This window comes from Camelus dromedarius, chromosome 10 (genome assembly GCF_036321535.1).
Source record: "Camelus dromedarius isolate mCamDro1 chromosome 10, mCamDro1.pat, whole genome shotgun sequence".
NCBI classification, from domain to species: Eukaryota; Metazoa; Chordata; class Mammalia; order Artiodactyla; family Camelidae; genus Camelus; species Camelus dromedarius.
In genome coordinates this window covers 66830559-66857211 of record NC_087445.1, presented here as the reverse complement: position 1 = coordinate 66857211, position 26653 = coordinate 66830559, and the positions used below count along the sequence as shown (strand labels likewise).

The 26653-nt window shown below is 49.0% G+C and overlaps 1 protein-coding gene across 3 annotated transcripts in view; it reads left to right on the top strand.

Annotated features, from left to right (window-relative positions):
• GGTA1 (glycoprotein alpha-galactosyltransferase 1 (inactive)) overlaps positions 1 to 26653 on the top strand; it is a 59974-nt gene that overhangs the window by 8660 nt on the left and 24661 nt on the right. For all 3 annotated transcript variants that reach the window (XM_064490484.1, XM_064490483.1, XM_031450365.2), the window contains exon 2: positions 23115 to 23230. The gene's annotated coding sequence lies outside the window, so the exon portion shown is untranslated. The remainder of the gene's footprint in view (positions 1 to 23114; positions 23231 to 26653) is intronic.

Below are 26653 nucleotides of genomic sequence, written 5' to 3'. Positions count from 1 at the left end.
CCTGACACTAAGCAGAAAAGTCACAAAATCCTCCAAAGCCACCAGAGATGGGGGTCCTCTAGTGCCATAGAATCCTGCAGGTCTGAGGAGAGAGTCACAGAGCCACAGCTGTGGGAGGGAGAAATCTTCTGGGGAAACTTTCACAAAGGCAGCCTGGCATTGGTCAAGGTATTGACCCCCTGAACCTCAACATTCTCATGTGTAAAATGGGTTGGTGTGGACTTTAGAGATAATATGTGTCTAGTGCCTGACTTGGTGCTATTAAATGGCAGCTACTGTTAGCAGTAGTAGTAGAAGTAACAGTAACTTTACCGTTAACAGTTCTGTTCTCCAAGGAAGGAAACCCAACATGTGCAAACCTAGAGGAATTCAGAAGTGACCACACACATTTACACAAACAGATTCCCTGCAGTGTCCCTTTAAATTTTTACCTCCTCAGGACACTTACTGATAGGATTTAACTGATCAACAACACAGAAACAAACAAATGAATGAATCACCATCTTACAGACCCTGGATAAATACTGTTGAAGAGAGTGCTTCTTTTGCCGGAACAGACAGATCTTGCTCCCACAAACACAGAAGGCCTTGATTCGAGCCAGAGGTCAAGATTTGCTGGTAAAAGTTCCATGACCAGCTCTTCGAAAAATGAAGACATGTGACATGTGGTATTTGCCAGTTTCCACAGTATAAACATTTCCACCATGACCAGTTTCCAGGTACCACTGGAGGAGTTGGGACCATGCTGTTACCCAGTTTTTTCTGCTGTGTCTAGATACAAAAGATGTAAATAACCTCAAGAGTATAGCAATGCAGTAAAACAATTAGGATGTGATGAGCTTTGATGACTACCTTTGTTCCTACTAGAATTCATTTAGTTGGAAGCTTATAATTTAATTTTTAATCATGGCCGTGTTCAACAACTGGCTTGCCAAATTCTTGAAAATTTAACAATTGGCTCTTGGAACCAGCATGAGCCAACTCCAGTGTGCTGTTGGCTTTGGAGGTCCTTGGGGACCCCAGAAGACCCAGTGCAAATGGGCCAGCCCCAAACAGCCCATGCCCTGCAGTCACTCTCTAACATGCCAGTGTCTTTTACTTGCTTTATAACCCTTTTCCCCACCCGAAATTACATCCTTAATCACTTTGTAATTATAATGATGGATTTTGTTTATTTGTTTACCAACTAGAATGTCAGCTCTGTGAGAACAGAGGACTTCTGTGAGTGGTTCATCCCCGAATCCCCAGTGCTTAGAACACTGCATATGCAGAATTGGCCTTTATAACCACGGATTGATTGCATGAATGGAGGTAGGGCTAGGAGCCTTCAAGGGTTCAAATCCTGCCTCTGATATAAGGTGCACCTTTCCTTGAGCTCTCTCATCTGTAAAACGGTTTGAGCAGAGACCTCTAGGGTTCCCTTCAACTGTAAAGTCTCTGCACCCCATAAAGATATCCTTTTCCCCACAGTGTAGCCAGACTGTTAGGGGAGGGTGTAGCTCAGTGGTAGAGTGCGTGCTTAGCATGCATGAGGTCCTGGGTTCAATCCCCAGTAGCTCCACTAAAAAGACAAAACAGAAACCCCAGAGATTCTCAATTGAGTATCTTCAAGGTTAAAAACCAGCGCACTGGTCCTTAGGACTGTCAGTTTTTGTGGTTGCAATGTGGCTTCCCTTGAGCGGCGGTGACTGGTCCCGGCCCAGCCCTGCTCGGGGGCAGTGCATATTTCAGGGCCCAGCAGATATTGCATTTGCCACTGGGTGTTAGGCTACAGGGTCAAGGAGGGAAGTCTGCCTGAGTGAGTTGTGCCAGCAAGATGGGGGCCCATAACTCCACCCAGACCACAGAGCCCACTGGAGCCAAGTGGGGCGGCATCAGGAGGCGGAACAGGGACCCGACCTGTCGCTCGCATCATGCTTTACATCTTAGGACAGTGTGATAAAAGACCAGTCTTTTCTTCCTCTATTTCTAGTCTTCTGGGGACTGGTACTTTGGTAAAATACAGTAAAAGTGAATTACTCCCAATTTCTGTGCCTCCCCACGGAGGAACAGGGAGCCTCAGTCTGCAGCCGCACTTTGAGCCTCACAGTGGCTGGCAGAAACAGGTGTCTGAGTCTCTTCCCTTTGCAGGTGGGAACACTGAGGCCAGGCAGGTTTTCAGACCCTCCTGGTTAGGAGCAGGGGGAGGCGGTGCCGCCCATACCTCCATGTCCCTGGGAGAGAGCCCGCCAGTGCTGTCAGACAGAGTCGTCCTTATCCGTCCTCCATTCCCCTCGGGGCTGAGACAACTGAGTCCAGCATCTCAGCCTCCTCCTCCCCGGGGGTTCAGGGCAGAAGTAGGAACAGAGATAAACCCAGGCCGACATAATCTTATTGTCCTCCTCCGAAAGGTCATCTCCCCAGGGCAAGCTGGAGATAGGCCAGGGACCCTCCCACGCCCCCTACTGAATCTGGGTGCAGCTGGAGGCCTTGTCTGGTGCCCAGCAACCCCGGGGAGCAGCCGACCCCCAAATCCATCTGCTCTGAGGCAGCGTCATGAGATTTTCTGTCTTCCCCTCATAGTTGCCTTTTCCTGCCGTGCTCGGCTCACACTGAGGTTCAGCTTTGCTTTCTCTGAGGGATGGGGCTTGGACGTGGACAGCAGGGCCTGCCGGGCTTCTGAGCTCTGCTTGTCCCTTCAACAGATGGCAAGCTGGGAAAGGGAAACAATTTAGAAACCGGAGACATCATAAAACGGTAACAGTTCATGCCTCCTGGGCACTTACTCCAGACACTGTCCTAGGAGCTTTCCAGGAGCCCTGCCTTTCTGTCATCCAGAAACCCCAGTTTTTCTTTGAAGAAACAAAGGCAGAGAAAGATTTAGCCATTTCCCAAGGCCACGTGGTAAGAGAGAGATCTGGGACCCAGACACAGGCCAGATGAGGTGGCCCCTCAGGGCCGCACGCCGCCTTCAGAAAGAAGACATCAGAGCGAGTAGGGAGCTGGCATAGCCCCAGATCCAGCCCTGTCACTCAGTAGATGGGGAAACCCAGAAAGGGGCGGGGGCTTCCCTAAGGTCACACCGGTCTGTGCTGGACCCCAGAGGTCCTGCACACCACTTGCTCTGTCCAGGGGTTTTACCACCTTCAGTTAAGCATCAGAGTGACAGTCACAAGATAACATCCCCAAGACCCGCTAATCTGCTAACTCTGTGCTGCGGGGCTGACTGTGAATACACGGGGTGGGGGTGCCGTGGGGGCGACCAGCCAGACCTCAGCAGCGTCCTCTGCCTACACCGCTTAGGAAAGGTCTTGGGCATGGAGTCGTGGCTTCAGCTGGAAAAGTTCAGAAACTCTTTGTTCCCCCATCAGCCCCCCAGGGTGTAGAGAAATAAGCAGTTCATCTGTTCCTGGATGTCACATTTCCTGTTTGTGAGCCTGAACCAAGATAGAGCTTGGGGGAGGATGGGGCCTTCCTTACAGGAATTAGAATTGTTGGAGGTGCAAAGAGCTGGAAGACTGTGCTTAAGCGCTTCGTTTTACAGACTGGGAGCCTGAGGCCCCCAAGGTGTAAGAGCCTGGCCTAGGTCATATAGGATGCTGGAATCACCTCGGTTTAGGCTTTGGGTTTTGTTTTGTTTTATTGTTGTTTTTGAGATGATACAATCATAGAATGTGTGAGCTGGCAGGAATCTAATAGATGCCCCCAGTCCATCTCCCCACGTTGTGCAGGTGAGAAGCTGGGTTAGGGTGGAGGTGGGTAGGGAAGGGAGGGTACTTTCTTAAGATCTTAGAGCTGGCTGCTGGCAGAGCCCTGAGAACTTTTTTTCTGATCAAATACTATTCAATGCCACCTCTCACCCTGATTCTGACTAAGAGGGAACTTTCTGTCTGGTGGGGAGGCATATATTAGTAAATAATCACAAATACATGTACAAATAGCGGTCAGTGCCCTCAAGGAAAAGAACAGGACGTTACAAGGAGAACCAGATTCTTCCCTTGGGAAGTGACATTGTAGCTGAGACTAAAAGGACATTAGGGGGGTGAATGGGTGTGGCGGGGGGGAAGGTGTCCCAGGCAGTGGGAATAACATGCGCAAAGGTCTTGAGGCAGGAAGTGCTTCATTTTATAGATGAGAAAACCGAAGTCCAGAGATGGGAAACTGACTTAGTTTGGTGCCCCCAAGAATATTTCTTCTCCCCAACCCCTGACTTCTTTAAAACTCTTTTTTTTAAAAGGAAAGAGGCAGGAGATAAACAATGAATTAAACAAACGAGTTAGTGGCAGAGCTAAAATTACCGGGACACTCCTCTCCAACTTCACGCCAAGGGGGTTTTAGAAAACCCTAAAACTGGCTGTTTCCTAACAGTGTGACTTTGACTAAGACAGTCAGCCTCCTTGAGCCTCTGTTTCTTCATCTGTAAAGTGGAGCCAACCTTCCTGCTCTGTGAGTCTCACAGACTTCCTGTGAAAGCCAGTCACTGTGGGAGGCAGACTATGGCCGTGGGACTGCCGGCTCCCCTCCCATGTCTCCTCCAAGACTAAAGGAGCCTTTCCCCCATCCACCACCACCACTCCCCCCACTGTTTTATTGTAATCCTGTAAGTCACCACGCAGCATAAACTACATTTGGCACCAATGCCCCACCAAGACACGTGAATCTTGAACAGTGAACTACTAGGAAACAAAGGCACCAGCTTGGGAGGACCTTCTATGCGTTCAGCATCTCAGTAGACACTTCCCACAGGCAGCACCCTTTAACCTTCCCCCTAAGCCTGCAAGGTGGGTACCCTTCTGCCCGTTGGTTAGTAAGGACACTGAGATCACTAGCCAGGGAGGGGCCACTGTGAGGGTAGCCTCAGCCTGCTCATCTTGGAAGCTACCTTCTGGTCTGTGTGCCCTTGAGCCAGTCCTGAGCAAAGGGCCCAGGAGCCAGAAAAGTGGACCCATGCGGTTGAGGGCAGAGGGCACCCTGGCAGGCAGACACATGGCCGCCCTTCAAAACAATAGTCTTTAAATCTTTATTCAACGTTTAGCTGGGGTCAGAGATGCTGGAAGAAATGGATTTGCAGTGAATGCAAATGGTGAGCACCACCCCACCCCGTTCTGAATTCATTCTACACGAGAACGGCTTCCAGAAGTAGAAGGGATAGAAATTCACTGACAAAGTCACTTTCCCAGCTGCAGTGAGTTAATGTCCTAAAAAAACACTGGCTGTTCCCCATTTTTCTTTCTCTCTTCAGTTTGCCTCTGAGCTTTTTTTTTTTTTTCCCCAAGCCAGACGGCTTCTTGGGAGGCTCATTAGAGGATCTGTTTTGGTTCCGTCTTTATTTGATATTTATTTCAATAGAGAGGAGAACAACTAGTCTGAAAAGGGAGGACCACTCTGCTTGTCAGTCACTTTGAGCAGCTTGGTGGATCCTTGACTGGCATCCTTGAACTTGGCTCCGTTTTATTAATTAAGTAGAGAAAGTATTGCTGACATTTACACAAAAGATAACAATGCATTTTTTGGAAAGTGTCAGAGAACCACTAGATTTATTTAATTAAATAGCTTTTTATCTGGTTTTAAAAGTAATGTATTCTCATTGTAGAACATTTGAAAACTGCAGAGAAGTGGAAAGACTAAAGTGATCACAATCTCATTGCACAGAATTCACCTCTGTTACCACGTGCAGCTCGTTCTGGCCAGTATTTTTTTTTTTAATTGTGGTAAAATATACATAACATAGACTCTCTGAACACTTTTTGAGTGTCCTAGCCAGTAGCACTAAGTGCATTTCCATACTGGGCAACCATCACCAGTGTCCATCTCCAGAACTTTGCCATCAACCCAAAGAGAAGCTCTGTGCCAATTAAGCAAGAATTTCCCATTTCCCACTCCCCGCAGCCCCTGGTAACCACTATTCTGCTTTCTGTCTCTATGAATTTGACTGCTCTAGGTAACTCATCTACGTAAAATCATACATTATTTGTCCTTCTATGTCTGGCTTATTTCACTTAGCATAATATTTTCGAGATTTATCCATGTTGAAGCATGTGTCAGAATTTCATACCTCTTCAAAGCCAAATAACATTCCATTGTGTGTCTAGACCACATTTGTTTATCCATTCACTCAGGGATGGGCATTGGACTTGCTTCCACCTTTTTGGCTATTGTGAATTCTGCTGTTTAGATATTGGTGTACAAATACCTCTTTGAATCCTTGCTTTCTTTTCTTCTTCTTTTTTTTTTTTAGTTAAAAGAAAGTTTAGTGAATAAAAATGTCAGAATTATCAATACAAATTTACAATTAACCCAAATTCCATCTGATTTCTAAGATTATGCATTTTACATCTGCTTTCAATTCTTTGGGACTTATAACCAGAAGTATGGTTGCTGGATCATATGGTAATTCTATGTTCAATTTTTTGGAAGAACTGCCACACAAGACCGACCTTTTTGACGTATATGATCTACAGTAAATCATAGTCTGTGTGCAATTTTGTATCTGACTTTCTCACTTAATTTTCCTTTTCATTAACTATCCCTCAAAAGTGTTTTTTAAAGGTTGCATGATATTCCATTGCGTTGCTGTACCACACATTTTTTTTTCTCTCCACTCATTGATTTCTGGGCCACAGCAAAAGATTTTAAAATATGATGATAAAATAAATAACTTGCCTCTGGTAAACAGCCTTATGCTCTGTTCATACTTGTCTGAGCAATATTCAATACAGATAAGTTGCTGCCTTCAAGAAATTTTAAAATTTCTCCTTGGGGATTCTTGGGGATCATCCAATTCAGTGGTTTTAAAAGTTCTTTGTAGCCAAGGAATCTTTACTACAAACAAAATAGCAATGAGATTAAAGGAGAGATGATCTGGAGAGGGTGGATGGGGCTCAAAGTCCAGCCTTCTATGTGCCACCAGCTCCTCTCTATGTCTCTGAAGGATTTCAGGGAGATTCTGGGCTATTTCTGGAACACAGTTTGAAAACCCCCAGGCTGATCCAGCACCTTTATTTTAATGAAGGGTAGACATCTTGAGAGAGGAAGGGACTTGCCTGAGGTCCAGTTCATTTTTGTATTTATTCATTTATTTTTTTCCCTCAACCCATAACACCTACTGCCTCTGCATGTCGGGATCACTTAGGTTGTTAAAAATACAGATTGCCAGGACTCTTCCTTCTAGACTACAAAACAGTAGATCTATGGATTGATCAGGGGTGACCCCAGCTCCACAGTCTACACTGGGCTCCCGGTTGGCAGGTGGTGGGGATAGGTTCTCCTTCTGGCCCCTGCATTTACAGATGCTGGTCCTTCAACCCAAATGCTCTTCCCCACCCACAGGACTTCTACTCACCCTCTGAAGCCCAGTTCAAAAGTAGCCCCTTCCTGCATATGTCCTGTGGAAACTAATTAGAAATCATACATGCACCCCAGTGTTCACAGCAGCACTGTTTACAATAGCCAGGACATGGAAGCAACTTAAATGTCAGATTTAAATGTCAAATATCAGATATATTAAATGTCAGATATCCATCGACAGATGATTAGATAAAGGAGATGTGGTATATATATACAATGGAATACACTTAGCCATTAAAACAAATAAAATAATGCCATTTGCAGCAACACAGATGGACCAGGATTCTCATACTAAGTGAAGAAAGCCAGAAAGAGAAAGAAAAATACCATATGACATCACTTATATGTGGAATCTAAAAAAATGACACAAATGAACTTATTTACAAAACAGAAGCGGCTCACAGACATAGAAAACAAACTTGTGGTTACCAGGGTGGAAAGTGGTGGGGAGTAGGGTGGAGGGATAAACTGAGAGTTCAGGATTTGCAGATACTAACTGCTATATATAAAATAGATAAACAAGGTCCTACTGTATAGCACAGGGAACTATATTCAATACTTTGCAGTACCCTATAATGAAAAGGAATATATATATATATACACATATATATATACACATATATATATAATCTGAATCACTATGCTGTACACCAGAAAATAACACAGCGTTGTAAACTCACTACACTTCAATTAAAAAAAAAGTTTTTAAAAGCAGCCCTTTCCTCTTTGCAGCCTGGCTGCCCAGCCCCGTGCCGCGTGGCTTAGTCCTGCCTCTGTGGCCCCAGAACACAACAGGGGGCTTCCACCCCACTCCTACTTATCTCCTTCCTTCATGAGTAGTAGTTAATTGCTTCCAGGCCTGGCTCCCCGGCTAGAACGTAAGCTCCTTAGGGAGTTTGTATAATCCCCGCATTCCCCGCAGTACCAGGCATAGAGTCAGTGCTTTGTGATTGTTTATTGGCTGGATGTGGACCTAGTACAGCCCCATATTTAGCGGATAAGAAAACCGCAGCCCAGAAGGAGTCTGCAGTTTACGGAAGGTCATACAGCCCATTGGGCGGGGCAGTGCCAGACTGTCATCTGGCTGTCCTGAGGCTCAGCCTTCAGCACTGGCCAGCTGGCAAGGAGGGCAACTAGCTCTCTGCTCTGGGCAGAGAGCGTTGGCCCCGCACCCTACTCCCGAGTCATATAATAGCCCAGGTTTTCTGAAATCCAGGGAGTTGTGCCTGGCTCATGATTCAGGGAACGTGTTTGGATGCCTGGAATTTAAAGTAAATTCTAGTTTCATAACGTTTTATAAAGTATAAAACTTCATTATATACTGTATAGGATATTAGGTGAGTGCTGCTTGGACCAAGCCAGTGCTCAGAAGCTAAGAAAGCAAATCTACTAGAGATGCTCAGCCAATCTGCCCTCAAGGATGCATAGTCTGGGGATGGAGTCACCAGCATCCTATCCAGAGGCAGTGGCTGCAAGCCCTCTGGTTGCCCCAATTTGTGATCACCAATTGATGCTTTTCTAATTAGCACCCTGGATGCTAAAAACTGTTTTTTTTTTTAATTGGGTAAACAAGTGATTTGTTTATTATGATGAATGTTAAACATGGGCTCACACTGCTAAAATTAAAGTATCTATGGTATTTATGTATTTATGATGTGTGGATGGGATAAAGTAGCTACGATTCACTTCCCACTGTTGCGTGAAGATGGTATAGCCCTTACCCCATACCAGCTAGGAATTCTGGGTTCTGTGGGATTCTGGAGCACAGAACCCTGCTTCTGGAATCCAGGCATCTGCCTCTGCAGGGCTTCTTAACCTGTATCGTGCCATAGACTCCATTGGCCTCTGGAGGAGCCTAAGACCCCTTCTGAAGATGTTTTCAAATGTGAAAAATAAAATGAATAGGATTATACAGGAAATGACTCAAATCAAACTATAGTTATTAAAATATTAATATTAGGGATTGCATTTCAGCTCCGCCAAACTGAGATGCTTTCTCATCTGTAAAATGAGGATGACTCCAGTACCTCCCCTCGCAGTTTAGTGAGAACTGAGTGCCAAGCGTAAAGTGCTTAGAACCCAGCCTGGCTTGTCATAAGCATTCAAGAAATGGTAGCCCTTGCTGCTACTGCTGTCGTTGTTACTATTATTACGTAAGGTTCAGATTTCTGTTCTCCAGGAACACACAGTCTGGAATGGGGTATATGTAATTATGTTGAGTAATTAATAGTGGAAGTAGAGGTGCAGAGTGTAAGCCTGATAAGGGGCCGAGGGGAGCTCAGAGGGAGTGAAGTGGCCTCTGGCTGAAAGAGCCCGTGTGGTGGCTCAGCCTCTGTGCCAGGAGACTTGTAATCGTCCTCACCCTGATCCTTAGCTGGCCGAGCTTGGGCAAGAGATAGTGCCTTTCTGAGCCTCAGTTTTCCTCTCTGTAAAATAGGAATGACAGTAGAATTGACTTTATAGGGGTGCAGTGAGCACCATCTCCTTTCCTCCCTCGATCAGCCAGTTAAATCACGCCTCCTTTGTTACGCTTAACCACATCTCCCTCCTGGCCAGTCAGTCCCTAACTGGGGAGGGAGCCAATAAGTTACCATCTCTGTCATTGTCCCTGACCTGGTGAATGGGACTGTGCGACTGGCTCAGTTACAACCCCAGAAGGGTTGCAGTGCTGCTTGGCACCCTGTGTCCTCATCCCTGGTCAGTGCCCTTTCCCAGTGCTCAAGGCATCTGCTCCTACACTGGGTGGCTCTCAAGCTGCTAGCCCGACTTGATCTCATCAAGTGACCTAGTTTCCTGTTTCATAGGAAAGGGAGGCCATAGAAGTCAACACTCTGAACTTCTCACACCTTTCAAATTTAGCTGAATGTTCACCCATCTCTGGGATTTAGGAGGAAAAATTCCACAGGACCTTGGAGAAATGTTCTTGCCTCCATTTCACTTTCCTTTGTTTATGCAAGGCTCTCATTGGTGAGGAGGGTAAAGGTTTTATAAGGAAGAAGATAGACTAATATCTAGAGAATATCCTACTCTGTGTGAGATGGGCAGTGTATCAGTCAGGATGGAGTAGGTTATGCTGCAGAAACAAATAACCCCTGAATCTTAGGAGCCAAACCCATAAAGGTTTATTTCTTACTAATTAATATGAGCATCTTGGGTCCACTGGGGCTGTGCTCTTCTCTCAAGGAGCCAGGCTGATGGAAGAGTCGCCTTCTGAATATATTCCATGGCACAGAGAAAGAGAGCCCTAGATGGTTTTCCACCTACAATTAAATGCTTGGGCCAACTCACATCTTATTGGTCAGATGAGTTCCAGGGCCCTACCCAACCGCAAGGGGACCAGGAAATGAAATCCTACCACGAAGGTGGAGAGCTGGAAATATTTGGTAGAGCAGGATATCTCTTCTGTACCTAGCATGCTAACATAAACTCCGCAAGCTGAGATAGGCAGGCTGGTGGCACAGACAGCAGGCTGTAGGTGTTGCACTGTGAGTGCTAGGAAACCAAGCCCAGAGACGAAAAACCCCAACGCCACTTCTCAGCCCAAGTACTAAGCAGAGGACCAAAAAGGGACAGGCAGTTGCCACCGTCTCTGGGGGAATGAAAAGCAGAAGCTCAGTGAAGAATGCAACAGCCGTGAAGAGGACGGGTGATACCTGCTGGGAGCTCTAGGTGCTAAATGCATGGGGAAGGCAGAGGCAATGGGGTCGAGTCAGGGTATCCAAACCACGTTTTTCATCACAGATCTATATGGTGTTTGTAAGTGGAGCATGTATTTAGGTGTTTTTTGCTCCATTTCTGAGCTATTTCATGTTTATGAGAGGGATTTCTTTCCAAATTGGATGCCTCACTTGTCTTCAGTCCACACATGATGCTCACCTCTTCCCATGGCATTTCTGTGTCCCATTGTGGCATCCAAAATCACTCAAGAGCTTCGGGAGTAGTGGGGGTGGGGGAGAAGGAAGAACAGAGATGTGGCCACCCCTGGCAGTCTTTTAGGATTTTCTCAGACATAAATAAGGAAACTCTAGAAGACCATTGACTGCAGCCCTCAGCCCCTTCCCTGAGCTGTTGAATTCCTGTGCTGTGGTTAAGAGGCAGCTTGTCCTGGAGTGATGCCAGGCACCTGGGTACTAGCCCCAGCCGCCTCGCCTCACTGCCAAGGGGCCCTGGAAAAGTCATTTCCCTGCCATGGTGCTGTGGTTTTCTCAGCTGTAAAATGAAGCCACTCAGAAGACTGGGGCGGTGCTTGAGAGGAGAGTGATGCTGGGTGGTGAGGGTGCTCCTGTGGCCACATGGGCGAGGTGGCAGGTGAGACCACTGAGTCCTCCAGAAGTCCACGGAGCCCAGAGGAAGTGGGTGACTCCTTGCTGTCACAGGACACTCACTTCATCACAGGTGCTGGTATGAGAGTTCGACTTGGGGCTCAGCTTTGGACTAGAGCATGAGCTCCATGAGAGAGAGGCCGTATTGGCTGGTCCTTGTAGACGGCAGCCTGAATAGTGCCTGGCCCACAGCAGATGCCAATATTGATATTAAATACATATTTAATGAATGAATGATCAAATGAACACGTAACCCCCTTGACTTCAAATCCGGGACTTGCAGACTTTCTATGGGACAGAAGCAGATCGAAGAAATCCTTGGCTCTGCCCAAACCCAGCTTCCAGTCCCAGCTGAGGCCCCTTGGGCATGTCACCCAAGGCTCCTCCTTGGCACACAGGGAGAGCAGAGAAGACCCACCCTGCCTCACAGGCTGTGGTGGAAGCTCCAGCGGGCGGGAAGATTCACCAACACCCCATGCAAAGGAAGGGCTGGTTGTTTTTAGGACATGGGAACTTGGCGGACTCTTTGGGAACACAGAGCAGGTGGTGCCGGAGCCTATGAGGTAGAGAATTCTGGAATAATCATTATGAGGAATTGAGTGGCCTCATGCCAAGTATTGTGTATACTATCTCATTTATGATGGTCTAAGAAAGAGGCATGGGGATTCTCATTTTACAGAGGTGAGAAACCAAGTCCCAGAAAGCCATGTGACTTGCCCAATGTCATGTATTTAGTCAGTGCCCACGCCCGTCTCACTCAAATGCAGGCTTTAACCTCTACGCTCTCCTGCCTCCTGCCACCAGGATGACGTGGGGAAAGTGCCTGTCTCTTAGGAACCAGCGATAATAAAACAAGTTGTCTTTTCCTAAGTACCTACCAGGAACTTTACAGATGTTATTGTTCACCCTTGCAACAACTCAGGAAGTAAGAAATTATTAGCCCTATTTTACAGATGAGTAAACTGAGGCTCAGAAGGTGAAGCGACTTATTGAGGGCCACACAGCAAGAAAGTGGGCATGGGGGGCTGGAATTTGGGGGGTTTTTTGTTTTGCTCTAGGATTCCTCGAACCTCATCATTAGAGATTAATTCTTGGAAGGCCGTTTATGCTCAAGTCAGCTTATGACAAGAGACCCAGAAAAATCTCATGGAGGCAAAAAACAAACAAACAAAAACAAAGGGGAAAAAAAAAACCCCAAGACAAACAACCTCATGATTTTCCAGCAAATTAGGTTTTGAGACCTTCTGGCCTGCACAGGAAGGCAGGGAGAACTGAGATGATCCCAGCTGCAGGCGCAGGGGGACAAGTTGAGGATGGGGTGCGGGGCAGAAATGTGTCCAGAGGGACTGGACTTGTACCACCTCTGAGCAGCTGCAGGAAAGACTGGATGCTGGAGAGGGGTGTCCTGGGCACCTGTAGAGAGTAAACACAGCCCTGAATCCTAAGGTCCAAGCTGGGAGGGATCTTGAAAGGGACTTCATCAAACCCTCTTTATTTTATTGAACTGTTTTTACATAGAGTGACCCTGTGATTTATCCTCCAGACCTACACAGCTTTGAGAGTGAAGGGAGGCACTAAAACATTAACCTGCCAAGTGACCCACAGCAGGTATAAACCAGAACTGTCCTAGGGAAAGCACCCTGATTCTACCAGCTCTGGGACACGACCTACACCAGGAGGGGTTGCTGTGAAAAGGTGAAGCACAAATGGCAAAAATAGGAGGATGGGAAAACAAAACAGAACAGGAGATGAGGTGGAGAGGAACACTGCCTTCCGCCAGGGGACGCTGTGCCAGCCCCAGGTGGGTTCGCGCAACGGCAGTAGCTGCGGTCTGGAGACAGCACTGGGCACTTATGGGCACACGTGTCCCTATCACCAGACTTGGACTTGACAAATGCAGGGAGTGGGTCTGCTTCATTCTGTCCCCGGTACTGAGTAAATGCCTTCCACGTGTTTACTGATGGAATAAATGCTTGTGGGCATGGCTTTCCTGAAGTGTGCCAGGGAAGATGGTGTTTTGCTTGGAGAAGAGTCAGACACCCTATTCTGAGGAGCTGTTAGGGTCAATGAGAAAGGCTACACAGAGAGGTGGAGCGTATTGGTTCTGTGATTTTGTCCATGTTACGTAAGCTCTGAGCCTCAGTTTCCCCATCTGGGAAACTGAGAGATCGTTACTGATTGTAGGAAGGATTAAAGGAGATGGTATATGAAAATGAAATGTAATAACATTCTGGGAAGCACTGACAAGATGTGTCTTACAATCAGAATAATCCAGAAATGAATGAGACTACCCAGAGAAGTGATGAGTTCCCCGCCCCTAGAAGGCTTCAAGCAGAGGCCGTCTGGCATGGATGCTGTAAATGGAGTGACCACCTTTGGGAGGGCGGCTGGGCTAGCAGGACACCAGGAGAGGAGAGTTGATAGACTACCACTGGCATAAAAGCCTGAGGGACTTGACCTCCTGAGGGAGAGAGTGACGTGCTTACATCAATCCTCAGGTCACCCAGAAGGCTGTGCTGTCGGCCAGCCAGGGGAGCACATGGGGGCAACAGGCTGGGCCTGGGAGCTGACCCCTAGAGAGGCGGGATCTGCTTCTGGGAGGGAGAACAGGAAACAGGCAGAGGCCCCCTGAAAACTATCATTTCTCCCCACATGAAATGGCCCCTTGCTGGTTCCAGGGCCTCCTACTGGCTCTGGGCTCCTGGCTGCCTACCCCGAGTGGCCTCCCTCCACCCAAAGGCTGTGATCTCCCCTCGGATGAGGTCTCTGGAGCCTCATCACATCCTCCGAAGGCACCAGCTGCTCTGCTCCTATGCTGGGGTCTTCGCCGGGAGTCTGCGGCTGGGCGCGAGGGGTGCTGTGAGCCCATCGTGCTCGCATGTGATGGAGGGTCAGAGACACCAGCCCCACCTTTTCATCTGACTGGGGCAGGGGGCGGGGAGCGGGTGGGAATCAACCAGGCACATGTAGGGAGGTACCCAGAGTTGGAGGCATAGCTGGGGACAGGACCTCTGTCTGTCACCACCCCTGTGTCTGCCTGGCAACCCCACTCCTTAGGATTCTCAGACAGCAGTGACCTTGCCTGGGTACAGGTCCGCTGCCTTCTCTCTTGGGGTGCGGTGAGGGGAATGGGGCCAGGGCTGTCAGAGGAGTGGCTGAGGGTGGAGGTGAGCTAAAAATTCAGACGGGGCTTCTCCCAGCATTCTTGACAACTTTTTTTGGCTGTGGCCCTTAAGTTTCAGGGTGGTGCCCATTAAGGATGCCTTGCTTTGTCCTCGGTGCTCCCCTCCCTCTGCTCACATCAGACCTGCCCACTCTTGCCTGCATGCTGGCAGCTCCCAAATCGGGCTCTTCCCCGGGCTCTCTCTCTAGGATGCCCCTGCTGAGCGGGCTTCTGCAGAGTCTTCAGACTCAACACATCTAGAACAGAACTCACCAACTCCCCCTACTCCAGCCTTCACACTCTGTTTCTCAATCAACAGCAACACCATCCACTCTCCTACTTCAGCTAGAAACCGGGGAACCCATCTGGTTTCTGATCCCTGCAGACCACATGCGGACACAGATTCCTGGGCCCCACTCTGGGCGTCCCGATTCGTTAGGGGTGGGGGGGCCTGATGCTCTGCATCTCTAACAAGCTCCCAGGTGATGCTGATGCTGCTGTCGTGCGGTCCACAGTTTGAGTCTCGCTAGACTAGACTCATCTCTGCCTCACTCCCTTCATCCCATTGCTCACTGTTATTCTTGTTATTATCTCCATAGTTAACATTTATCGAACACTCAGGTGCCACACGCTGCACCAGGCATGTGCTTTAACCTACGAAGATGTACTAAGTGCCAGGTGCTGTAAGAGGGCTTTTCGCATTTGTACAAAACATACAAAGTATCTATCTGCACATAGAGTTGCCATTCTGGTAGAGGAAGAAAGAAATTTAAAAGATAAATAAGTAAACTACAAAAAAGAAAGTAATTTTAACTCCGGGACAGTCTCTCCAAGGTGATATTGAAGCAAATTTTGAAAGATAGTTCAATTCATGTAACCCAAGGTCTCAAGATGCCACTTCTTTCTTGTCTTCTAGCTCACTCCATGGGGCAAGGTCTCCACTCTTTCCCCTGGACATCAGCCAGCAGCCTCCTGGCTGGGCTCCCTGGCTGGAGATTTAACTTCTCCCACCCACCCTCACCCTGCAGCCAAGGAATTCTTCTAAAAAGCAAATTATGTAAATCTCTTTGCTGAATTGCATTCAAGGATTCCTCAGTATCTTCAGGATGAAATGCAGATTCCTCAGGTGGGGGTTCGAGGCTCCTGGTGATAAGATTCTGCACGGCCCTCTAGCTTCTTCCCTGACCCCACCCCTCCTACTCTGACCCCTTCACCCTCCACACTTGAGTTGCTCTGGATTGGAGCTTTGTTCCCTAAACTTACCATCCCATCCATTCTGTCTCTTTCCCTTTTGTACTAGGGGAAGCACCTTCTGCCTGTCTCGGTGGCACCTCCTCCCCATCCTCCCCGCAGAGATAATCTTAACACTTGTCCTCAGTCTCTTCTGAATCTTCAAACCCTCCTCTCCTTTGCTCTGTGTTATCAAGGGTTTCCCTTTGTCAGCAGTGTACTCAGGAGCATTTCCCCTTATCTTCATGATTTCTCTAGCTGGCACCCTCTCTCCAACCCTTCCCAAGGCAAACTGCTGGAAAGAGGTCCTTACACTCACTGACGTCACTTCCTCACCTGAGGTTCATTCCTTGACCCACTGCAATCTGGCACCCGGTTCCGTGCTGCCGTGGGTTCTTGATGCCAGCTGCCCTGGAAGCCCCCTCTTCTTTCACATCCTACCCCTCCTGGGGTGATCTCAGTCACTCACATCTCTATGACACCCAGAGCTGAGTATTGACAGACCTGCAGCATCTCTACTGTGCATCCCACAGAGCCTGTCCCAGGGAGGGACTTCCCTTCTTCCCATAATCCTAGTCACACAGAGATGCTCTAAGGAGTCCATCCACTTTCCCCTTTCTCAAGACTACCCCTTCTCCTCGTCCATCTCCAACCTTTTGCTTTCAACGCTGCTAATTACATGCAGTGTTTCTGACCTCGAGGGTAGTTCTGGTTCCACTAGTGTTTACAGGCTGCCAACCAATAGCTATTTGGATAACTGTCTCTAGTGGATAGAACTGTGGCTTCCAAAAAGATGTGTTCAAGCCCTAACCCCCGGGTGCCTATGAATACGAGGGTTTTTTTGGAAATAGATTCTTTGCAGATGACTCAAGTTAAGATGAGGTCATTTTGGATTTGGGTGGACTCCAATAGTGACTGGTGTTCTTATAAGAAGAGAGAAATTTGGACACAGACACACGCAGAGAACACTGTGTCGCGATGCAGACAGCGTTGGGTTATACTGCCATAAGGAATGCCAAGGGTTGCTGGCAACCACGAGAAGCTAGGAGAGAGGCATGGAATGGATTCTCCCTCATGACCTTCAGAAGGAACCAGCTCTGCCGGCACCTTGACTTCGGACTTCTGGCCTTCAGAACTGTGAAGGCCACCCAGTTTGTGGTATTTGCTGTGGTAAGCCCTAGCAAGCCAATACAGCATCCACCTGCCCATCTATCCACTGGTCTACCAGTCCTCAGGACCTCCTCTGAACCGGACCATGTGTGAGGACCACCAGGGACCTTGAGTTCAAGCAGAGCTCCCTGCTGCACTTGAGAACTTGCACGTGAGGGCGAGATGGACACGTGCCCGGCAACCTGTGCTCCAGGTGCCATGAAACAAGCAGCTGCACAAGGGCTGTGGGAATTTGGCAGAGACAATCAGCTCTGGCCAGGAAGCAGATCTCAGAGGAGGTGGCATTGAGCTCTGAAGGCTGCACGTTCATCAGCCAGGTTTGCAGAGCAAGCGAGAACAAGCTCCTAGCAGCCACTGAGCCCACGTGGGTCCCTGCCAAGGAGCCATAGGGATCCTGGGAATGTCTGCTTCCAGCTGACCAGTGCCCACATGGGGTAGGAGGCTCAGAGGGAGAAAAATAACGCGCCTGGGGCCACACGGCCTGTGGAACCACGTCATTGGGTTTATAAAGCACTTCGCTGGGCTTTCTTTTATCTGGTTGTATTGTTAGTATTGACTTCAGTTTTTTTCAAAAGTTACTTCACAGCAAACCACTCCCTTCCACAGGCTCTTTGGAGAGAAATGCTTCTGGGGCTGAGCTAGGGGGTGGGGGCCTGCCTGCCCTCCTTATCTTCACAGTTGCTGGAGTCCTCACCCTGGCCTTGCAGCGAGCTAGGGTGGGAGAAAGTTCTCTGAGGCCCTACCAGACTCTGAGTCCCCTCTCTCAGGAAGCTGGTTTCCCCTTTTTTTGCTTGGCTGGGTTTTTCGGTTTCAGGGCTAGATTGTGCCCAATTTCCTCTTTTCTATCACCAGTGCATTTTGAGCCTCCCGAGGAGGGTTCAGTGGGGCTCCTGAGTGGGCTGGCAGTTCTGTGACATCCTGGCCCCCTCTGAAAGCCAAAGCTGGTTGGTTCATAAGATGACCCCAGAGGACCTCCCAGGGGGCCTGAGTAGAATAGGATTTGTAAATCCTGAAGGGTGGGGTCGCCCACCTCCCCCTGCAGGTTAATTTTCGAGCCTGTCTTCAGGAAGCATGTGAAAGGGAGAGAGGGATGAGGGCCTGTGCAGGCTGACATGCCAGGTCCCTGGGAAGCAGGAGAAGCCCATCTGAAAAGGTCCAGTCATGACACCTCCTCCACGAAGCCTTCCGAGATTCCCCCAGTCATATTTCTATAGGACCTGGATTCACAGCTGTACCCCCAGACTCAGGCTCAGGCAGGGCAGGGTGGAGCTAGGAGGGACGCTGCACGCCACAGATGAGAAAACAGAGGCACAGAGAAGGGAATCGGACATGCCTATATCACACAAGCTGGTGATGGTGAAGCAAGGGTTCAAACAACACTTTTAGCTTCTGGTAAAAAAATAATACCCTTTAAAAAAAGAGTTCTCTATGGCCAATATGGCACATTCTGTAATCAGAGAAGTGCTTTTGGGGCACACAGTTTTGTTTTGTTTTTTTTTCTTTTTATAATCTGACTTTGATCTGATTTGGGCCAAAGTTCCCCAGCTGACTGCAGACCCCACCACTCCCAATTGCCCGATTGCATTATACCTGGTCAGTTCACACACTTCTGCTGACTGCCTGCCTGGCTCCTGTAGGCTTCCACTCAGCATTCATTCAACAAATAACCACTGAGGGGGGAGAGGTTAAGGTGGGATAGAATCATGGAAAGACCCCCAAACTTGTCTTCCATTCTAGGGTTGATTACTCAGACCACACAAGTTTCTTACCTTATTTTCAGCTCCCCTTTTTTTTAAAAAATATTTTCTGTGGAGAGAGGTAATTAGGTTTTATTTATTTATTTTTATTTTAATGGAGGTACTGGGGATTGAACCCAGGACCTTGTGCATGCTAAGCATGCACTCTACCACTGAGCTATCCCTTCCCTGTCAGTTCCCTTTCTTATAATTTGGGACTGTAATCTTTACCCTGCTTACCCTCTAGGGATGTGAGAAAGTTAGATGGGTCTTGTAGACAGGCAGTGGGCTCTAAACAGGGCAGGACTGTCACCTTGAGGGGCACTGAGCTTCTCCTCTGTTCAAGAAGAACTTCTGCTCTGAGGCAGGGAGCTGGCCTACCTGGCTTCAAGATTCTCTTTGCCCAGGGAGGAGTGAGAACTTCTAGGGAGGCGAGGGCACCCCCTGGTACCCATGGCCAGATTGTGATAAGAACGACCAGGTTCATCTTTCTCATCTCCATTTGCAGTCACCAGCCTGAGGAAGTGGTGAGAGGAACTGAGAGAGGGCAGGAGGAGGGCAGAGACCCCTTGGTTGGAAAAATCCTCCTCCCACCTGTGCCGGGAGCTCAAGTCCGAGCTATCATCAGTCCCTGGACCTTGCCCCTCGTGGGAGCTCCTCACATCTTCCAAGCTGTTAACAAAGCCAGCTTCTTCCTTCTCTAGAAAGTGTCTGACCTACAGCATGAAGAACCGAGGTTAGCCCCCTGGAGGGACTTCTTGGTGTAAGGGAGGACAGCTGAGGCTCAGGATGGAAGCTTGTGGAGGCAGAGGGAATGCTCTAGCATGGCTTTGGTGGGGTCCATCCTGGAGTTAGGTGGGGCGGAGGCAGATCTCAAGATGGTTTGCAAGGTTCTGCTTGGAAAGAGCTATGATTTCATTTTTCCAGCTCTTCTCAAGGTTATAGACTTACAGGTGCAAATGCTTCTGACTGCAGTTATTTATTGCATCAGCTTTCGCCAAGATCATTTCAGCTCTGATACTCACAGGTGTGTGGCAATGCTTCCTCGTAATGGAAACACTGTGCCAGGAACATCTCCTTCCCTACCTTTCCCCCACATGCAGGACTACGTGATCAAAATATATATTTCGTACACAAACATAAAATCGAGGGAGTGGCAACCTTGGATTAATTTAACACCTGAGACTGACAATGACTGAGTACCTCAAGCACTCTTCAAGGACTGCCTCTTAATTCTTGCACTAATGGGTGATATGTATCTCTATACACTCACTGTGTGCCAGCTACCATCCAACTGCTATTATTCCCATTTTACAACTACAGAAACAGAAACAGAGAAGTAAATTGCCAAAGATTGCACAGTATATGGGGCAGAGGTGGGACTCAAACCCCAGGCACCCTGGGCCCAGAGTCCATGCTCATAACCACCATGCTCTAAGCCCTTCACACATCCTGAGAGCTGGGGATTATAATTTTCTTCAATGCACAGAAGAAGAAACCAATCAGATTGCTCCATCACTCATAAGCAACATCAAGAATGTTTTTTTTTTTAACTGCGCTAAACACATTTAGGATTAAAGCAAACAGTGACAGCCTGCAACTTTTGTGTCTGTAGCCTTTTTGCCAAGAACACTTAATCCTCACTCCCACAGAGGTAAGCAGGGTGAGGATCTGGACCTTCGTGTTCCCCAGCTGGAGGAGGTCTGGGACGTGAAGCCAGGGCACCGCACACCTGGGCTGCAGCTGCCTTGGCCGCAGCTCCAAGGCCCTGCAGTCCTCAGGCTCGGGGTGTGGCAGGTGGACAGAATTGAATGCTGGCTGTCATCTGCTAGGCCCATGGACTCAGCCTTGGTGACTGTCGAGCGATGAGATTAGTCAGCCTGGCTGGGAACCATGCCAAGCTCTTACCTGGGCAGCCTCTGGCCTCCTTTGATCAGCAGAGCTACGTGGCCTGAGGCTTATTTGCTACAGTTCCCTGCCTCTCAATTAAGGAAGGACCATAAGTATGTGCACCCTTGTTTTGAGAGTCTGAACATGAAGGTATGTCAGGCAAGGAGGAAGATCACGTTGGATCTTCTGGAAATTGAAATTTCTGCCTTCCAGATTTACACGTTCTGGTGAGCTGTGGTTAACCAACCTCGAGCCTCTAATCTTGCTAACCTTTAGACTGTCCTCAGAAGCCTGCTGAGTGTCCACCAGAGGCAGCTAAGGAGGAAGGGCAGCATGGGACCCACCAGCCGGCGACCTCGAGCAGGTCAGAGGCTCCCAGAGACTCCCTCCCCCACCCCGACCACTTGGTGCGTGAGCCTGAGGATCCACTGAAGTGAAGGAGAGAGGCTGCTTTGTAACTGTAAAGTGGGAGCCCCCTGTGACCCGTGATCGGTGCCGCTTGCTGAAAGGCGCAGTTGTATCTTAGCCCTCCAAATGCTGCCATCTTTCCCTTCCCCTTTGACCAGAGTACAGATGCCTGGATCGCTGGATGCAACAGATCCTGCCTGAGCCCCCAGTGAGATGCTTCATGGTGCCTGGAATTGGAGCATCAGACACAAGATAAGAGAAAGGCAGGGTCTATCCATGATTCTGTGGCCCACGAGCTAGAGTCAGGGGAAGACAGAATGCCTGAGAAGGCAGCTTCTGGCAAAGAGGTTTCTGTTCCTTTTTTGTTTTTAACATACACACAGAAAAGGCACATTAGTGATGAATTTTCACTTAGTGGACACACTTGTGTATCCACTACCCAGCTCAAGAAACAATGTGACCATGCCTCCAGCAACTCTCCTGGGCACGTTCCCTGTCTCCACTATACCCACTCTGACTTCTAACGCTGCAGTTTGGCTTTACCTATTTTTGAACGTTAAGTAAGTGCAGTTTTTCAGGGTTGCTTTCTCTCGATACCATTTGTGTGAGGGTCACCCTGCTGATGTCAGTGGCTGTAGCTGGTTCATTGTCACTCACGTTGGTGGGCTGCCACGTGACATCGCACCTGACCTGTTCTGATGACGGGCCTCGGGGTCGCTTCCGGGTTTTGGTGCACTATGAATGTTCCAGTCCACGTCTCGGAGTGAGCTCATGTGTACTTTCTTTGGGGTGGAATGACAGGGTCGTAAGTGGGGTTGGCTCAGCCTCAGTAGCTGCCAGCAGGAAGGATTTAAGTAAGTTGTTAAGCAGGACTTCCAGACCCAGAAGATTGCAGTCAATTAGCTCATGCCCCCAGAGGAGGGGGCCATGAAATTTCCTCCACAGAACAGGAGGGAGGGGCTGGGGGGCAGTCCGTGGCTCCTTTCTGTCCAGTTTTGGCCCCTTGTCCTTTGTCTGAGGTTTCCAGTCTGTACTCCCAGGAGGTGTCCGGGGCCACTTGGGAGGGATAAGGGGGCCTTAAGCTGCATTTCCCTGCTTCAGCCAAAGTCCCCCATGTCCTCTGCTTTACACGCTGAGGATGACTTCACGTGTTTGTTGGTTTTGTTTTTGTGTTTTAAAGCTTTGGCTGTTTCGACATTTGAAAACCCACTGCCATGAGGTCCCTTCCAGCCGGAAAAGTCTATTTTGGGAGCAGGAGGTGGGTGTGGGAAGGGTTAAGCATTATTCAGCCAAAGAGCAGCATTGGGCCTCAGTGACCTTTTCAAGTTCTTATAGCTTGGCCTGCGATGCAGGAGACCTTAGAACATTCTACAAAAATAGCGTTCAAACAAAACAACTTCCTAAGCCTGAAGGATGCGGACGAGAGGCTCGACTTTGAGGAACATTTAGGTAGCATTTCAACAGGAGTCTTGAGGACTCTCTCCTTCGGCCACCCTCCTCTTGATTTCTTTTTTCTTTTCTTTATTCTCCATTGGCTGTTCCTGGCCATTGTCACTTGGGGTTGTTTGGGTTCAAAACGGTCCCATTTTCCCCCAGGAGTGGGTGTCGCAGGCAGCCTGTGTGTCTCTCCCCGGGGTGGTGGCTTTCCCTCCTCCGACACCAAGCTGAGTCTGGACTTGTAGTTTCACTTGGTGAGGGAGGCCAGGCCGTCCACGGGCCCAGAGAGAAACGGCCCTGCCTTGGCAAGCAGCTGAGTCCACAGGCCTGATAAACAGCCCACTTCCCAGGGCCAGCAAGGAACAAAGCCCGGGCTGCTGCGGGATCCATCTTCCTCCCTCTTCCTGAAACAGCTGTTTATTCTTTTGACAGGAGCTGGAACGCGGCACCTTCCCTTCCTCCCAGCCCTGCCTCCTTCTGTGGAACGGAGCTCAATAGAACTTGGTTGTTTTGCCTTTTACTCTGGGGGGAGAGACGCAGATGATGAGGTAGGTGAAACGTTGAAATGATTTACCTCTGCCTTGTTGGGGTCACTGGGGGTACGGTGAGCCGGCTGTGGTGTGGATTCACCCTTGGAGGGAGCTTGCTCTCCTCCTCACCTTGCTGGCCCCCTCGGTAGATCTGGGAGAAGACACAGTCCTTCTCTCCCCGGCATCCTTGGACCTAGAAGTGGGGCTCGTGGGATGCTGGCTCGGTCACTGTAAGTTCGGCTTTAGTTTGCTCCCTCAGCAGGACCTCCCAGGGTGTGGCTGTGGCCTGGAGTTCCCTCCGAAGGACTCAGGGTGCCCCTGCAGGGGCTGGAGGGTGAGGCCCGGGCCTGGGGCCGCGTTGTGGGTGGATGCAGCGTCCTCTCAGGCTGTGCCGACCCTTCATTTACCTCGCCTTATGTCTCTTGGAAAAACTCTTGCACAATGATTTCTGGGCCAAGCAGAAGGAAAAGCTGGCTGGATCCAGGCTTCAGATTTCCTGAAGGGGATACAGGAAAGGGCACTACAAGATGTCCCTCAGAGAACAGGTTGTTCAGTCTGTGATGGCTGGAGTGTCAGCGAGTCATGTATTTAGTCTGAGGCTTGTCTCTTAGTTTCCTCTGTCTGTGTTTACTCTGACTCTCATAATGAAAAACACAACTGGAAACAGCCTTCCCCGCGCTTTCTTTTTTTTTTTTTTTCCCACAAATTGTACCATGTTTCTTCCAACAGAGAGTATTTCCCTATCATGCGCACTGATTTGGAGAGGTTTTAGGATAAAGCAGCGCTCTCCCTCCTTACCCCCAGCGCCACCCCCGTGCAGAGAGTTGGGCTGGGGGCAGAGAGTCTGCTTTTCAAACTCAGCACCTCCCTTGTGGGGGAGCCAAGTGATCTCAGCCTCTGCTGAAGCTCAGTTTCTTCAGCTAAAAAGCCACTGTCCTGACCATGATGAGGGATAAACAGGATGGAGTGAGTGAGGAAGGCTCATGCCAGGCACACCAGGCACACAGGAGGCACCTGGAAATGGCAGAGGAGTTGAGCCCATGCTCAGCAGCTGGTCCAAGGAGAGCCTAACCCTCAGTGAGGCTAGCCCGTGACTGGCTAGCTTCGGGTCAGTTTTTAAGTGATAATCATGAAAGGCAAAATGAGAGGCTATGCCAAAGAGACCTGGGTGATTAGTGCATGGATAAGCCTTCTGTTTACTGAGAACAGAAGAGTTAAAAGGGTGGACACTGGAGGCCCATTGTCTGAACCTGAATCCCAGCTCCATCACTTTCTGCTGTGTAACATTAGGAAAGTTGCTTAACCTTTCTGAGCCTCCGTTCTCATGTCTGTAAATGGGGATAATACGAGAGTGACTTCACAGGGTTGTTGTGAGGCTTACCTGAGAGGCTGCTGGTAAAGTGGTTAGTCCGGGCCTGGCCTGGTTCAGTTGGGGGGCGTCCAAGGGTTGCAGGGCCGGAAGCTTATTCAATTTTCAGGGCCCGCTTTAAGAAAAAGAATGCAAAGTTGCAAATATAATATTAGGCATAGAAGTGAATGCAATCTTCCGTCAGTATCCATTGGGTATTAGTTCCAGGACCCTCTCGGATACCAAAATCCAAGGATGCTCAAGTTCCTTACATAAAACAGTGAAGTATTTGCATGTAACCTAAGCACATCTTCCCATATACTTTAAATCATCTCAAGATTACTTATGATACCTGACGCAATATAAATGCTATGTAAATAGTCATAAATACAATGTAAGTGCCATGTCAACAGTTGCCTGTGTGTGGCAAACTTAAGTTTTGGAACTTTCCAGAATATTTTGTTTTCAAAAATTTTCAATCTGTGGTTGGTTGAATCTGTGTGTGTGGAACCCCATGGCTACAGAAGGCTGACTGCATTTAGAATATGAGGAGGTATCGCAACAGATAACAAAAACTGACAAATACTCCAAAGAGGGCAAAATCCAGAAAACAACAGCATAATCAAATGATGTGAAAAATAATATAAAAATACTTAGTATTACTTAGCTGTCTGACGCACTTGTCATATGTCAGCTGCATTCTCTTGGACTGCCTCTTTATCTGGTAATGAGTTTGTAATATCATTTTCAATAGAGACAAAAGGAAGACAAACTGGTTTTGCCTCTACCATGGTTAATCAGTGGTTGCCCTTTATTACTACGAGTTTAGAAAAGTTTCTTTCGGCTTTCCAGCTTATCAAGGATGTAAATCTTTTGGCAGAGTCCTGCTCAGGTGGCCCTGACCAGAGCTCCAGAAAACTCAGCTCTTTGATCCTGGATGGGGTGGGAGGTATGGACACCAGGGATCCCCGTGACCCCTGAGCAGGGCACAGAGCAGCGTCTAGCTCAGCTCCTTTCCATTGGGATCAAAGTAGGAGGCTCCTGGGAGCTCTGCCAGGTCCACCTGGGGCAGGTTGTTACTGGGACCCAGGTTGGGGTGCAGCGAGTCAGGTCAGTCCCTTGGCCCCACCTGCAGCCCCAGGACAGGCACCCAGGCTGAAGTGATTTCCCCTCGCCTCACCTTGGGGAAGCATTTGGGCCTCACTCACGCCCCACCCCAGCAGGAGACCAGGCCCCTTCTTGAGTGTCAGGGGGCCTGGCAGGAGGTGTCATTAGCTTCTGGGTGAACTGGCCTCGGACTCAGCACATGTTGGTTGTCAGTCCTATCGCTAGATCTTCACATCAAGGAATCCATGTTTGCCGTGGTGGCAAGATGAGCTCCATGTGGCTGAGTGAACTTACCCTTGTAAAATGAGACTTCCAGCCCTGTGGCCGATTTCTCACCCAGGTCCTGGGTTGATCAGGAAAGCCTGTCGTGGAAAGTGAAGTCCAGAGGGCTTGTTTCACGGACAAAGAGACTGAGGCCAGAGAAATCCACGACCCCCAGTTTACAGAGCCGCTCTGTGTGGGGGCTGGGGTGATGGTTGAGCCTCACCCTCCTTCCCTGCCCAACCTGAGCGCCAGGTGATGAGGGCAGACATGCTGAGCAGCGGGGCCCCTGAGCTGGGGGCAGCGGGTCAGGGAGCTGACTGTCACCACATTCACAGCTTGGGGCGGAGGGCTCCTCTCAGATGAAGCCACAGCTCTAACCTCAGAGCCACGCGTTTCTGAATCTTCCCCTTAACAACATCATCCCCGTGAAGGCTGCCATTTGTGGAGCGTTACTGACCACCAGGCACAATGTGCTTCATATACACGGTCTCCTTTTGTCCTTTCTAGAACCCTAGAGGAGGGCATCTGATGCTCCAGTTTGTCTCTTTAAGTAGAGGCTCAGAGCCAGAGAACTTGCCCAGGGTGTGCATCTAGGACTGCAGGTTTCAGAGCCTTAGCACTGACCTCATTGCTGCCTGGAGTGCGGGATCTAAACGGTACAGTGGAGCAAAGGAGGACTAAAGATAGGAGTTTTGCCCCAGGTGACTAATACCCAGTTCATT